Source organism: Passer domesticus, chromosome 2 (assembly GCF_036417665.1).
Source record: "Passer domesticus isolate bPasDom1 chromosome 2, bPasDom1.hap1, whole genome shotgun sequence".
NCBI classification, from domain to species: Eukaryota; Metazoa; Chordata; class Aves; order Passeriformes; family Passeridae; genus Passer; species Passer domesticus.
Genome location: NC_087475.1, coordinates 36,029,962 through 36,045,683, shown reverse-complemented (window position 1 = coordinate 36,045,683; position 15,722 = coordinate 36,029,962). Strand labels below are relative to the sequence as shown.

Here is a 15,722-nt window from a genome sequence, read left to right as displayed (position 1 = left end):
GCAGTTACAGTCAGAGGCTGGGGCTGCCAGGCAGGATTTGGTTGGTGTGAATCTCTTTCCTCAGGTCCACTGTGGTGTCTGAGCTGCACCAAAGCCAAAGAGAAACTGGGAACTTGTGTTAGCATAAATGTGTAATGTGCTAGTGCCAAGGAAGAAGACATCGCAGAACTGGGATCTGAGCACAGAAGTCATTATCCCATATTCTGTGTAAACAAATTATATGTAGTGCCACTGAGTGATATGCTTCTGCTTTTGTGGTTACAGCACCTTAATCTCCCCCAGGACAAGCATTGCAATAAATATCTATTTCATTCCCAGGCAGTAGCTCTTTATCTTGGCTGTTGATTTCAAACTGCCTCACATCAAATTTCCTGAAACCTAGGGGTTCTCATACACTGAATAATATTTATTTCTGTTGTATTTCAAAACAAAATCCATCATTGAAATTTCACCATTATGGCACAATTTTATTCCTAAATGAGATAAATGATTCCTTCCCTCCCACCTTCTTCAAAACCATCTGCAAATTCTTTACTTTTGACGAGCTGAAAGCACAGAGAAAAGTGCATAAAATGTTTCATTTGTTTCTCCACAAGTGTTCAACATCATAGAGAATTCTTAATCATGGTTGGTCTTCATACAAAATACGATTTCAGAGAAAATTTTGAACTTGAAAAAGCTTTTTAAAGAAGTTGTTATAAATGCATTTCATAAACAGTAGATATTCATATAGTCTTTGCAAACACATAAAATTTTTTAAAACATTTTTAAAATCTCATGAAAGACGTGAAAAAACATGACTAATTCAAGAATCTTCAGTTCAGACACTCTGAAGTGATGTAACAGATACAATTGCTATTTACTAGCTGTAAATAGCAATTGTATCTGTTACTATATTGTCTAGATATCTTTATCTGGATCAGTTTCCTGAATACACACAATGGGAAAAAAAGACAATAGATCATGTTCTCATTTAGCCTTTCCAAACATACATTTACTGATTTTAAATGACCCTCTTCAAATGCACTAGTGAAAGATCTTGTCTACTAAATGGAGAGTCACGATAAAGAATTTATATTTAACCTGTTGGGAATATCCTATGCAGACTTATCTGAAACATTCCATTTTGATAACATTCATCATCAATGTACCCCCTTTATAATAAATTACTGTAACCAATTAGTTTTGTTTCTTTACTGAACTTTTACTTCGTCAATGGAGATGTTTATCACCTAGTTTCAAATACTTAGCCTTGTTGGTCCAAATTTTTAATCCAGTTGACCATCTGCTGGTTTTTTATTCATTGTGTACTCCTCTTTTATTATCAGATCATCTGTTGGAGTTTTTAGGTATAAGGGAATTTTGAAGCTATAAGGGAAGTACGTTCAATTATTTGTTCAACCATAATCTTCATGAAGCTACATGGCAGGGGTCAGAAACCCCTGACAGGGTGAATGCCCTCACAACTCAGTTTGACTGACACTCCCAGCTCTGGTCTTCCTTGCCTGGAGCAAGGAAGGGCCCCTAGAGCATATGCTGTTCGTGCACATGGAAGCTGCACACACCTGACTTGCTGGCAGAACATTTTCCCTTCAACACCACCATGGGTGTGCCAGCTTGAATTCAGCTCCTCACTGTGGTGAGTGGCATGTGGCTGATACCAAAAGCAATGATAGGTTGTACAACCACTTTCTACATGTTTCTACAATGTTACAGCAAGGCCTTTTGTGATAGAAAAAGGATTATTGGTTAAACTGAAAGAAGGTTGACTTACACTGGATTTAAGGACAAACCTTTTTACAATGAGGATGGTAAAACACTGGAACAGCTTGCCCAGAGAGCTTATAGATACCCCATCCCTGAAAATATTCAAGGCCAAGTCAGAAAGGACTCTGAGCAAACTGATCTAATTGAAGATGTCCCTGTTGATTGCAGAGGGGTTGGACTAGATGACCTTTGAAGGTCCCTTCCAAGATGAAGTGTTCTATGATTGATGATCTCACTGGCCCTGTCTGCTCCCTATTGCCTCCAGCTCCTGTATCCTGGCTGCCCTGTCCCTGCAGGGCAGCACTGCAGCTGCTCCCTGGCAGTAACTCCTGGCAGTGGATACAAAATGGAAATCTCTCACCCTCTACTACCTATGCGACTTAATATTGATTTTACCAGGAAGAACACTGTCAAAAAGTAGACTGATGATTGATACACTTAACTGCTGCAAGATCATTTAAAAACACTTTCCAGCAAAGATCGTTTATAGAATTCATTTTTGGACTCAGGGCTGCAATTATTCTAAGGACCAGCATAGAGAGATGACAAAAATTTGTGATTTCTGCTTATGATCTCTTATATGGGCATACCTATTCTTTGAGAAAAATGTTAAAAAGTATTAATTAAATAAAGGTTGTTTAATTTTGACTAAAATTTTGTTTGGCATAATGACTTTTTAAACCAAGCTATTTTGCTTTGTAATTAATATTTTTCAATCTATTACAGTATAAACATGAATTTGTAATAGGGAATTTTGGAAAGAGGATATATAGCATTCTCTTTAAACTTCTGTTTAAAATTCAAAGCCCCTAATTATAGTTTTTAAATTCATATTATATTTTGCAAACAATACCATAATTATGTAGGATTTTTAATGCTGAATGAATTAATAATGTGTTTCTTTTTTACAATATTTTAAAAACCTATCCCCATCAGTAAAAAAATTTATGATGTGTATGCAACACAGAGGTTTTTATATAATATACGTGTGCTGCAAGCTAATAAAGGGGACTCTGTTTAATGGGTGGCCACTGTGCACAGCCATCATATAAGTCAAAAGGGTGAATAATTTAATCAAGGTTTATTTCTTGTTTTGTAACCAAAAAATAGAATGAAAAGAGAGACCTGAAAGCAACTCTAGCAAGCTTAAAATTGATGTTAAACATCCCTGCTTTTGAAATCACAAGTCTACCAACTACTTGAACTTCTGGAGGTGAGGAGTGAGCTTTTGTTGTTGGGTTCTTTTTGTTTCTTAAATGATGAAAATTGACCACCATAAAAATACTGCCAGTACTGCCACTAGTATTGGTATGTTAACGTTTGATTTATACTATAAAGCATTTGGTATTTAACTTGTAAATATTAGTTCTGAAGAAAAAGAGATGCTTAAGTTCTCTGGGCCCTTTGCCAGTATTTCCCCCACTGCAACCTGAATCATTCCAGAAAATTACACTACTGTGAAAATAACCTGCAAGCTTGAATATTGCTTTGCATGGGGCACCTGCTGACAGAACTGTGCCCTGAAGGCTGGGGTACCTCATTAGAATCATCACCAGAACTGTACATGTAGGAGTCTTCCTATAAGAGCAAATATTTAAAGACACAAAAGCACACAAAACCAGTTTGCAGACTGCAGCTGAATAAATAGTAGGGAAAAGAAAAAGAAATAATAAAATATATTACACATAAAAGATCCATGTTAGAAGAACACTATTAAGGCAAAATGTCAGAAACAAAATAAGTTAGAAAATACCAGCATAACTACTACTTGTGCAAATCCACTAAATCATTCCTTTGCACTTATTCCCTAGCATAAGGAACTGCAACTTTTTAAACTACTTATTTCTGAAAAAAAAAATGAATAAAAATACTTATGCACTGACATAAAACTCAATGAAAGGGTTTGAAAGAAACTAACAGGAAAAGACCAGTATTGAACTTGTTCATTTGGAGTTTTTCTCACTGAAATATTTTGGGAACTAAATCCATTCCCAGAATGAAGAAATAGATATGATATGCTGAAGATTTATGTTCCTCTTTATACCTGGTGTTCAAGACATACATCTAAAAGATAGGAGAAAAATTTATATAAGGCAGTATAAAGACAGAGTTTAATTCTTTTTTTTTATTATTTTAAAATTTTTTTTACTTTTGAAGAAGATTAGGCCATTACCTGGTAACTTTAGATGGGACTAATCTTCTAAAGAGACTAATCTTGCCTAGACTCCAAGAAAAGCAAGATGACAGTATGACATTTGTAAAGGGAGAGGTGGTGATGTGGGTGTGATCAAACACTCTTATTGAAGAGTGACACTAAGAAAATACAGGTTAGGTTCTTTCTAAAGATATACCCATGTATGCCACCACAAAACAGTCTAAAAGTCTAAAGAACCCAGGGTTCCCCACTGGGAAGGAGTCCTCAGTTTCTTCATGACCAGAATAAAAGGATATAGAAGAGATCTTGGTAGTTTTTAAATTTTTTATATAGTTATATATATATTTTTAATATATTTTTCTATATTTATTTTTATATAGTTTTTTATTGCAGTTGCAATAAATATATATGCAATTTAATTCACAGGCTTATTATTTAATGTTCAAGCACACTGCATTGTAGTGCAGATTTTGTGCTTGCTCTTTTCCAGTGGCTGGCTGCAGGGCTTCAGAAGCAGGAAAACCAGTGCACACTAGGCAATCAGGGTAACTAACAAAGGAGAAGTCAGACAGTCAAACCAGCCTCACTTAATTCAGATTAAAAATATAAACAACTGTGAGAAATTTTCAACAAATAGTTTATCTGATGGAATATATATCAATTTCTTTTAGATTTATATATATCTATATATAGATATGTATGTATGTGTGTATACATGGCTTGGATTAGACAGTTCCAGTATCTTAGCACAACGTGAAGTGCATTGAATCTTGTAAGAAGGGATGACCTACTAAAGTTTCTTATACCAAGATTAACTTCAGCTAATCATGAAGAAAAATTGTCCAGACCTCTTTTCTTCCAAAATTGAACTTGCAGGTTTTCACAATGCATACTAATCATTACATTACCTTTCACAGAGATACCTCCTATCTCCTGTCATTTATCAGTAGCCCACTTGTAATGCAAATTTCTAACTAACAATACCCCATATTCCTCTGCTAAGTCTATCTGTGACTTATTGAAACCACATGTTCTTTCTAAAAGAAAAGCTGCTGAACACTAACCTAAATCAGCTAACTAGTCAGATTTTACAATGTGTTAAGGTTTTATTTCTATGTCTAGATTTCTTAAAAGAAATTCCTACAGGAAAAAAAAACAAAACAAAACAAAAAAACAAACAAAAAAAAAACCAAAACAAAAAAAAAAACCCAACCAAAACCAAAACAAAACCACATACAGTATGATGATTCTTGAGTTCTGAAACCAGACCAGTATCTTGCAATCTCAGCAGTGGCCTTGCCACCTAGAAATGTCTTTTTTTATCGGTTATGTCCTAGCCCAACCAGAGATAATAAATATGAGTCCATCTCTTTATAACAGAGTGATGCTGAATGTTACAGTATTACTTCCCTGTGTCTTTTCTTTTCTTGTCCTTCCCCATCTCTTGTTCTATGTATCAGCTCTGCTTGTGTGCTTACATTGTAAGATTTTCAGAACAGAAGTGATTTTCTGAATGGTAGGACTATTATCTAACACAGAGAGATTTGGCTTTCATATATCACCATGATGCAAAAGGTAAAGAAAAAAACCCATTATTTTACAGTTCATCTGCTGTGGCAGAAGGAAAACTTTCTTATGTATTTCAATCTTCTTTAGGCTCATGGAAGTTTAGATTGAAATAGGGTGATATGATGTGCATCTGGACTCTCTCACATATTATTCTCTGATCCAAAGTATCTGAAACTTCATGTCTGGCTGCTGTGTGGCTTGCTAGCAGCTGAGGCCAGATTCGACCACACATGAAAGATTTCTAAAATAGCATCTAAGTATTCATGATATTTCTTACTTAGTGACATGGCTAGTTGGTAGCAATTCCTCTCCTAGAATTTGATTTACATTCCTCCAAGAGCTAAGACTCTATTTGTTGTTCCTAACTAAAAGTAATTCATCCAGAGTTTGGCAATTTGATCACAAGATATATTAAATGTACTAATTGTAAAAGCCTGCTTGTAAAAGTAGACATGCACATTTTCGTGACGAATTTTGGCTTCTGATTCCTCCACATACATTGTGACTGTAATGTTTCAATGTATAGATCTTGCAACCTGCTGTACATAGCTCACTCAGCTCCTTGGTACAGCCAAAAGGATCCTCTGCCTTTCCACGAGCATTGTGCTCACCCTCAGAGCTGTGTCATGTCAGTACAGGCAGATTTAGTGCTGCCTGAGGAACTGCTCTATTGCCCTCATCTGAGAGATGCCTTCCCACTCTACTGCATGAATATAAACGTTCAAGTTACACAGGCATTAGAAAACATAATTTTATGTTCCTTGTGCTTAGACAGAGATGTCAGCATCTTGACCTGAGACAAGAGCTAATTCCTAGCCTGTGACAAAATTTCAGGAACTTCCCAGCCTTTTCTATTAGGCAGGTTTATGGGATGCCCTGCTCAGTATTGCACTTCAGATCTCATTTAATGTTGCTACCTCCCATGCATCTAACTTTAGATTTTGCATGTCATTTTGGGAGTAAGTCAAGAACTGCATTCAAAGAGAGAGCTGCAGTTCTCCTTACTGCATTAAACTGGTTGGTTTGGGCTGAAATTGTTGCTGACCCAAGCCTCTGCAAGCCTCTGTTGTCTCTAATCATGCTGGAATTATTGCTGCAGTGTGTGGATGAACACACCTCTTCCAAAGCCCCTATCAACTAAATATGTCAACTATTCTTGGAGATGATCCGATATTTGAGTTGTTTGAATGTCATTATAATTAATCCAGATTTCCAAGAAACTATGAATTTCTATGCATTGTTTCTACTTTATGTGTTTTTTTCTCTTATTAACTGCTGAAACCATGCCAAAAGTAGGAGATAAAGCAGATGATTAGAGATGCAATTTTAGATTACACTATCTGATTTAGAGTGTTCTAAAATACAGTACAATACTTTTAATACTACTGTTTTTATCAGTACATGGACTTTCATTTCAATGTAACTGAAAAGCAGTTTCATTTAACAACTGGTCAAGATCTACTTTTCTGTGTTATTTTAAATTGCTCTTTTTTTTTTTTTCTTGAGAGAGCAGCTGAAAAGGTAAAACAGCAATTGTTAAAGAAAAATAGCAATTTTACTGGAATATATCCTATTAAATAATTCATTTGCATGTGAATACAGAACTACATTTAACAACAGAAACTATTTACAAGTGGCTATTCAGGCATTTTAAAAAAATACATTAGTGTGGTTTCCCCAGATGACACTGTACATATCAAAAGGAATGTTCAGAAGGCATTCAGAAATTCTATTAGCAATACTTTCAATAGCTGGAACATAAGAGTGTATGTGTAGCCTTCAATGAAAAGCTATGTGTTATCTTACATTCAGAGCTGCTAGTTCAATAGCCAAATAAACTAAAGAAAATTACATTAAAATGAGTTAATGATACTTAAAACTTTCTGTGTTCCCCATTGCCTCTTGGTTCAATGGCATCTATCTCAACAATATTTTTTCTGCATATTGCTCCAAAATTAGTCTAATATTGGGGGTGCCTAGGCAGAATCCATTTTCAAGGCTGAATTCTTTCTTCCATCCATTTCACAAATCTAACTTTTCATTCACGGCCCAATATAATTTAAATTTATTTCTCTGCTGATCCAAGCATCAGCACAAGAAGAGCAGAAGAAGACCAAAGCAGTTGCTGAGAATTCTATACCTATAATAAATGCATTTAGGGGGGTTAATTCAAGCTAGTGAGTTTCCTGGGCCTGGCACCCCACCACATGTGCTATCTATCTGCTGGAAGAAGCAGGCTTTGCCTGGGAACATTATTTTCCCAATAGAGGTTATACCACATTTGGTGAACACCTGAAGCAAAGTTTCTAATGTCATTATCCCTGAAAGAAGTCTCATTTTTTGTACCTGAACCCTTTTTTAACCAAATGACTGCTAGTAGCAATTAAGGGATTTTTCTCAGTATTGCATTGCAGCCCAAAACCAAAATACTAATGTAGACAGAGCCTTAATACTTTGATTTTTTGTTACTTTGATTGGCATTTCCACTCTGCTTTCTTCTCCCTGAGTTAACTTGGTACTGCTCTGTGATCCAGGCATTCCTCCTTTATCCGTGTCTCTGAGGCAATGAATCTTGTATTGTTTACAGCAAAATGAAAGAAATTCAAAAAAAGGTAAACCCAGAGCAGATGGTGGTTAAAGAAACTTCAGTTAAGTGTGAAATACACCCCCTTAAGCAAAAGAAGGCTTTGAACCCAGGCCTCCCACTTTCAAAAGTGGGTAAACTCATCTGACCCAAATACCATCTTCACTGGTAGCTTTTTTTGAACTAAGTCCATGCTCTAGCCCTCCTTGTCTTACAGAGAGCTCTAGTGAGCAGAATAATGTAAATCTCTCCATTCAATCCCAGCCAGGTACTCAGCAGAGCAGCAAAATGCAAGTTATCTCCTCTGCATTCCCCAGCAGCCTCTTCAGGCAGCCCTGTGCCCAGTGCTCTGTGCTGGTGCATCCCAGCTGGCAGTGCCTGCCTCTCTCCATGTCCTAGCACATTGCCAAGCTGTTTGTTCTTAAAGACAAATAAATGTATCCAAGTCATAAAACATCACAGTTTATAGCTAGGGAAATTTACATTTTAAGAAAAACATAGTTCATTAAGACAGGAAGCACTTGAAATCTACAGGAGGTGAACACTAGAAGTTTATTTAATATTATTGACTTCTTTATGTTTCAGGAGTGCAAAGACAGAAAAACACTGGAGTAACATAGCATCTCTGCAGGTCACACTACCTGATCAAAAAGACTGAATAAGAGCACAGAATGATTGGTTCAAGAGATATTTCAGACCTCACAGTCCTGCTAACAAGTAATACCAGGAATCAAACTCCTAAGGTCTTCATTCACTTTTTTCTCAGGTAAGAAATCCAAATGGAAGCAAAAGGAATATATTCTAGAGTGAAGTGGGGGGAAAGCTGGGGGGTAGTTGGAGGAAGAACAGGTATTAGGAGAAAGAATAGCAGAAAAAAAGGAATACCATGTTCATTTGATGTCACAATTTATAAGATGTGGTATAACTCCCAATACAGCAGTTATTTGAGTTTATAAATACATTAGAGAGGTAGACAGGGTAATAAACTGTCTTTATGTATTCTGTTGTCAATACAGAACCCAAATGCCATTAGTGTTGACACACTTTGGGAGATACAAAGACAAAACAAAATTTACAAATATATAGATGCTTACAAAGATATTTGTGACATCAGAAACAAAAATGTTTGCTCTTAAATTATTCTAGAACTCCACAATAGTTGTGCTTTAACAATAGTTGTCATAGATTAGCTTTAGTTGTCACCTTCTGCATAAATCAAGGGGAAACTAGGTCAAGATGTACTAACATGCATGTAATTGCCATTGTTATCTATAAGATAAAGCCACCTCCGTTTGTGACTTAGCTTTACAAAAACTGCCAGGTTGGATCAGACCATTAGCCTGTTTTACTCAGCATCCTCTCTCACTGTGGTTAGCACCAGATGATTTTCAAAGGACCAAGAAGTTCCAGCATGGACAAATACAGTATAAATTGCTGGTAGGACATTTCTTCATACCTTCTCTGGCTTAATGATTTGTGTCTTGGAGCATAAGCTTTAAATACCACATATGTTAGGTAGGATAAAATATATTTTTGTAAGTATGCATTTGAATTTGTTTGCACAATGAAACACCAATATTCTGAAATGTGACTTGTATTTGAAGCTGGAGTTAAGCCCTGAATATTGTTTTTCTTGCAAGTTTCAGTTTAGAAACTTTACATTCCAAGTTTTAATGGTTGTTAATGTGTGTTTCCTAAATGCTTGTAATATTTCATGAAACATCTGAGAAATCACACTTCTTCATCTTGGTTCTTCGAGTCCCAAACTGATTCCTGCAGCCTTGAAAGCACAATTTTTTGTTTTACTAAAAGAAAAACATTGAAGATCCAAGCTGGGTATGAATATTTTAGAGTTCCAGCTGAAGGAACTACCACAAAAGGGCAGCAGATTGCCTTCTGGGTTAGAGATATACTTTTGAGTCACCATCAGTTTAATTCAGAGGCAAACAGTAATAGGTAAAACATTTAGAAAGGTTTGTAAATATGAGGAAAAAAATAGAAAGCTATAATTAACCTACTTAGTTATTCATCAGTTTATGTCCTTTCTGCAGGCAATGTCAGTTTAAATATTCAAAATCCTGTCTTGTATTCTAGCCTGGTTTTCAACGCTCTGAAATATCTGTCTTCCTCCTCCTCCCAGTGTTCCAGCTCATAAATTTGATCACACTAAGTTGAAATGGGAAAGTGACGTGAACTGAAGAAAAAAAAAAAAGAAAAAAGCTACCTAGGTTACTATTTTTTTAGATGGGTCAACTCCATAGCATGAAGTTTTTCTAAACACTGAATATTATATTTATAGTTCTTCTCAGATTTAAATGTAGATTTTATTCCATACACTTGGATAGAGTTAATAATTCTAGTTCACTGATAACTATGACTTTACACTAGCTAATAATAGGAAATAATTTTTATATGGTTAAATCCTGGGCCGATTCTTTAGGCTTATCAAAATATAAAATATTCATAGAGCTATAGTGTAAGTACTTTATGCCCTCAATTTTGCCTTATGACCAGAATTCCAAACCAAATTAATTCATTTACGTCAAACCAGGGCATGATATAATTCAAAATGTGTTTTAAGATTGCAATTTTAAAGAAAAATTTGAATTTTGTGAGGACCAAGTGGCTTCTTCTTGTGACCCGGGCAAGGCACTTTTGCTTCACCAAACCCATTTCCTTCTCACCTACAGTGAGAGTTCTGGTGAATATAGACCTTACTAACCAGCTAAGGCTTGCTGTCAGCTCTGAGATCTCAGTATACCCACAATAGCAGAAAGGGCTACAACCCACCAGAAAACCAGAATGGTTAAAAAGAATGTCTCATCAAAGTATCAATCAGGCCATGCAGCTTCAGCTTAACCTGGTAGCAGTGGAGGTCTTTTGTCTCCATGTCTGGGTTGGTCAAGGCTGTGGGGAGCAGGAGCCCAGCCCTGCTTCAGCACGAGTGACACAGGGACTGATGGCCCTGGGGGGCTGACATGGGGTCCTGGGCTGTGGGCAAGGTGGGGGTGAAGCCACAGGGAAGCAAGTCAGGGATAGGTAGGTCCTTAGTGCCCTCAAGACCCCAACAGGAGACACCAGAAGAGTGTTCAGAACAAGCCCCAATACAGTAAATAGTTCACAATCTGTGTTGCACACAGATTATCTGCTTTTTCCCATAGCAAGAGTAATTAACATTAAAGCTGATCAGAAAATCCGGAGAAAATGTTTTATTTTTGCTTTTTTTTTTTTTGCTTCCTCAGAATGAAAATTTTGTGCTAAAATAGTCCAATTGTGATGAAATCCCATTGGAAATCTGCCACCAGACAAGCTTTGAAACTTTTCTTGGTGTTCTGCCAGCTTATTTCTGCGGTTACTCAATAAAGCACCTGCTGGGTGCCATAACCACCAGTTCTTGGTATTCCAGGAGCAGCAGGACTGGCAGACAGGTGGATGTTCCTAGCGCCAAAAACCCCATACTATTTCCAAGCAAAACCCAAATTTCTGGGTTTTGATCTAAGCCAGAGTGAGAACAGTTTTCTAAACATCAAAATATGCCACAAAGAGGACTGATCATTTTTCCCCCCTTCCAGCTCTACTTCAATGTATTCAAGAAATTGAAGAATGAATGAGTTTGGCAGCAGAATTTTTTCTGTTCATTGAAGACTTAAGAAGACATGAACAGTTGTGTGTTCTGGTTTGGAGGAGTTGTATTAATATGCAATTCTTTGTGATCATTTGGACATTTTTTTTAAAATAAAACTTACTTTTATTTATCGTTCACACGAAGAGCTATATAAATTTTCAGACAGATGAGTTGCAGTTGATCTAATCTCTGGATTAGATCAACAAATCATCTGATGGGATGTCATGTAAGACATTTTATTACTGGAGCTGAAGAAGGTAGGGATTAATAAAATCCTGTTAGATGTAGGAGACTGATTCATTGTGGGGAGGGGGGAGAGAGAAAAATGAGTATATTTAAATATACAATCTGAGTATATGGTTTATCAGCAGAGCTCCTGAGTAGAGCTTGAGGTCACTTACAAATTCTGCTAAATGGGGAAGTCTCGGACAAAGAGTGGAAGTCTCCTGATGACATCTGGTGTTGATGGCAAGCTGAGTGATAGTCTTCATACTCCAGAGAATCAGAAGATTCAGAATAAGGAAAACACTGTCTGTCTTTAATGCTGTATAGTCTAAAAATGCTACTTAAGAGAATGAAATGCAAGGTCACCCACTTAATAATGAGAATGTCTGCTCTAAAGTGGAGTTTATCCATTGGAAGTGATAAAGGAGAACGGTATTCTGTGGCATTAGGTAATCATTGGATAATGATGATTCAACAGCACAGTGTAATGCTAAACACCAAGTCAAGAATGCATTAATTGATCTGATATTGTGAAGATGGAGAACTAGTAATGTCATTGTAAAAAGCTCATGTGGGAGGCTGAATAAAATCCCTATCACCTGTACTCAGAACACAGGAGATCATGCTAAAGCAAACACAGAGAAAGCAGAGCAAAGGAACTGATATACTATCACACCAAGTGCAAATAACAGCTCCTTATAATAGTCTAGGGAAGAGTAGGACAGTGCTGGTCTCTGTGCATACAGCAGGAGGCAATAATCGCAGCTGCAAAGAAAGAACTGTTTGACTACAGATGAAGATGAAATAAAAAGTGAAGGAGTCTATCTTTATATACATAGTGAATATTTAAAATCACTGAAGGAAAAAGTTAGGAAACATCGACTGCAAGTAGAATAGCAAAACTAGCAGTAGACTGGGGACTTGGGAAGATGTGTTTTCTATTTTTAAACCTTTAATGTGAAGATTTTTTTTATAACTTTAGAAAATGGATGGTACTTTAAAGTTTCCTGCAGTAAGAACACTAGAAAGTCACTTCTAGTTAAATTTAGGATAACATTCAATTACATTTAAGGTCCCAATCTAGTTGATGAGCAAAGGTAAGATGAGTAGAAATAACCTCTACCAGAAGCACGTCACTCATCAATAATCAGTTAGACTGCACTTAATTGAGATGAAATGTATCAATTTAACAATTTTATCTTTTGCATTAAAATGAAAAAAAAAAGAAGATATACATTTTTGTGGACACTGATTGTAATGAAACCTCATATTTTTTATTTTTACTTTTTATGTTTTGAAATTTATTTTGAGTTTGAAAGGTTTGACAGAATATTAAAGAGAGTATATGGATCGCTTCTGGTTATGCCCTAGAAGAAAGGATTGCACTAGTGTCAGAAAGACTGTATTTTATTAGTGTAATAAGGGCTGTACAAAAAACACAATAGAGTTAGACTGTTGCCAATATCATTGTCAATCTCATCATTCCAAATTCAGCATAATTCTTTAATGACAGAGGTAAAAAGAATAGAAAATGAGGGCCATATAATTTTTAAGATATCAAAGGCCTTAATCAACAATTTGATTCATTAAACACAGAATGCATCTCAGCCTGACAGAAACTCAAATCTGATTAAAAACAGGACAAGTGGTAAATTAGATATGCTTGTCAAGGAAGAAATCAACTGAAAGTACAATTCTCAATCCTTTTATATGCATCAGTGGGGTACTAATATAATTGTGCAGAAGCCACTTGACTATGTTCAAGTTAAATGAACTCAAACTGGGTAGATGTTGTGGATGGAGTGACACAGTCACTCAGCAAAGTAGAGAGAGAGGCCACTATTAGTGGATTTTTAAATTATGGGATAAAAGATGGAACAGCAAAGCCTCCATACCTGCTATTCAATGATGATATAGTACAGAAAGTCTTCTTGTTAGGTAACAACTCAAACTCAGACAGATTCACAAGCATTTAGGATAAATTTGTGTTAGAGTTTCCTGTAGTCACATCTGAAAGATTGTCATAAGTTAAAATTTCTCATCAGATAAGACCTTTCAAACATAAATTTGTTGTTGTGGAATTTGCACATATATTTTCCTACAGCCCTGTGGTAGTTGTGACGCATTACAGAAGCCACAGTGGAAAAATTTTAAAAAAAGAAAAAAAAGGATTTACTATTTAATAGGAAACCCTAGAATTACACATAGTCATAGGAAGCCCTGAAACTAGAAATTAAATCTAAATTTTGTTGTGGGATATTTATTTGATCGTGTCACTCACAGAAAGTTTTTCTCAGACACATAACAGAGTAATAAGTCATCTTGCTTTCCATCCACAAAGTGATTCTTCTCCCAGGTTTCAACTCTCTCCAGGACATTGCTAGACTCAGCTCTCAAGCTTTTCTTCTAAACCAAACTGATGCTTAAATTTTTTTGTAACAGCTGCTCCTAAGCATTCTTTGCAAAAAGCAAAGGTCTGGCAGAAACTTCACATTCCATAACCAAATGATTTCTTTAGTTATGTGGCCAATCCATTGGTACTTAGTGCTGAAATGCCCGTGTATCATTCATTGTCTCATCTCAGAGCAAGACAAATATAATACCTTCCAATTAATTAAAAGAGAGGCATGTAGATCTTACTATTAACACATATAAAATATTTTAATATTTTCCACATCTTTTTGATAATACGAAGTTCAAGAAAATATTCTCCAGTCAGCCACCTTATTCACAGACCATATACTTTCTTAAGAGAATAAAGAATTCTTAATAAGAATTCTTAAGAATTCTTTTCTGGGAATTTCAACAGTATTTTAACTATGTATGCAGTAGAACAAATAGAAATAAATTTTCTTCTGAATGGCCAAGGAACAAAAGTTCTGAAAAATGTGGCATGTGGTTTTTATTTTCTAGCAGAAATATTTAAAACCAAAGAAAAACTAAATTATTAGAGTCAAAATCAGAAAACTTATCCCATAGCCATATATAAATTAAATTATTCTTACTACTGAGTAATATATAAAATTCACAGTAATTATATCGGAGACCAGACTCTACCTACCAAAAGTCTTATTTATTTCAGCATTTCCACCTTCCATCTAAAAGCAGCAACCACTGCTTGAATTTTTTTTCATTTGAATGACAGTGGTTGTGGAAAGAGCTCCAGAGACTTCTCATGTCATCTTCCGGAGAATGCTGCTTCAAGTGAACTCCCTCAGGAAAGAGTTTTCACTAGCAAAGTTACTGAAACCCTTTCTTGAGATGGTGATTTTATTTTTAACGTTGGAACATGTAGGAATTGTAGCCTCATCTATTCTGGCCCCCAAAGTATAAAGTTTCACATATCTTCAGCAGTTCTATACCCAGAAAGTTTTAACACAATGTCAAATTCCTATTTTTTTTCCACAGAAATCATAAAAAAATCACATTCCACACAGAGTTTTCTCTAATAATTCCTACCTAATTTCTATCAAGAAAGGCAACAAACTACTTGCTTTTCTTTTGTACTTTCCAGATGTGTTATCTGAATAACAGCCGTTGCATCAGGCATGCAGGCAGAGATAAAACACAGGGAGCATGACTTAATTAGACCCTATTTTTATTAACTTGCTTCATTTGGAAGCTGCCCACTAATAATTCACACTGCATTGATCATCACTCCTTCCTTAATCGTTTCTACGTGTAGCTATCACCAGCTGCAGGTCAGGTCCCCAGGCTGTTTTGGATGCCTTTATCATTCCTTTGCCTGAAATCTGAAGGGAATAATAAACTAGCTCCAGTATAATCCATAGCAGACA

The 15,722-nt window shown here is 35.9% G+C and overlaps 1 long non-coding RNA gene across 1 annotated transcript in view; it reads left to right on the top strand.

The window, feature by feature from the left end:
• The window catches only part of LOC135293761 (uncharacterized), a 98,518-nt gene extending 86,691 nt beyond the window's left edge, over positions 1-11,827 (top strand). The window contains exons 5-6 of the long non-coding RNA XR_010355858.1: positions 8,661-8,841; positions 11,318-11,827. This is a non-coding gene — a long non-coding RNA (uncharacterized LOC135293761). The remainder of the gene's footprint in view (positions 1-8,660; positions 8,842-11,317) is intronic.
• The last annotated feature ends 3,895 nt before the right edge of the window (positions 11,828-15,722 follow it).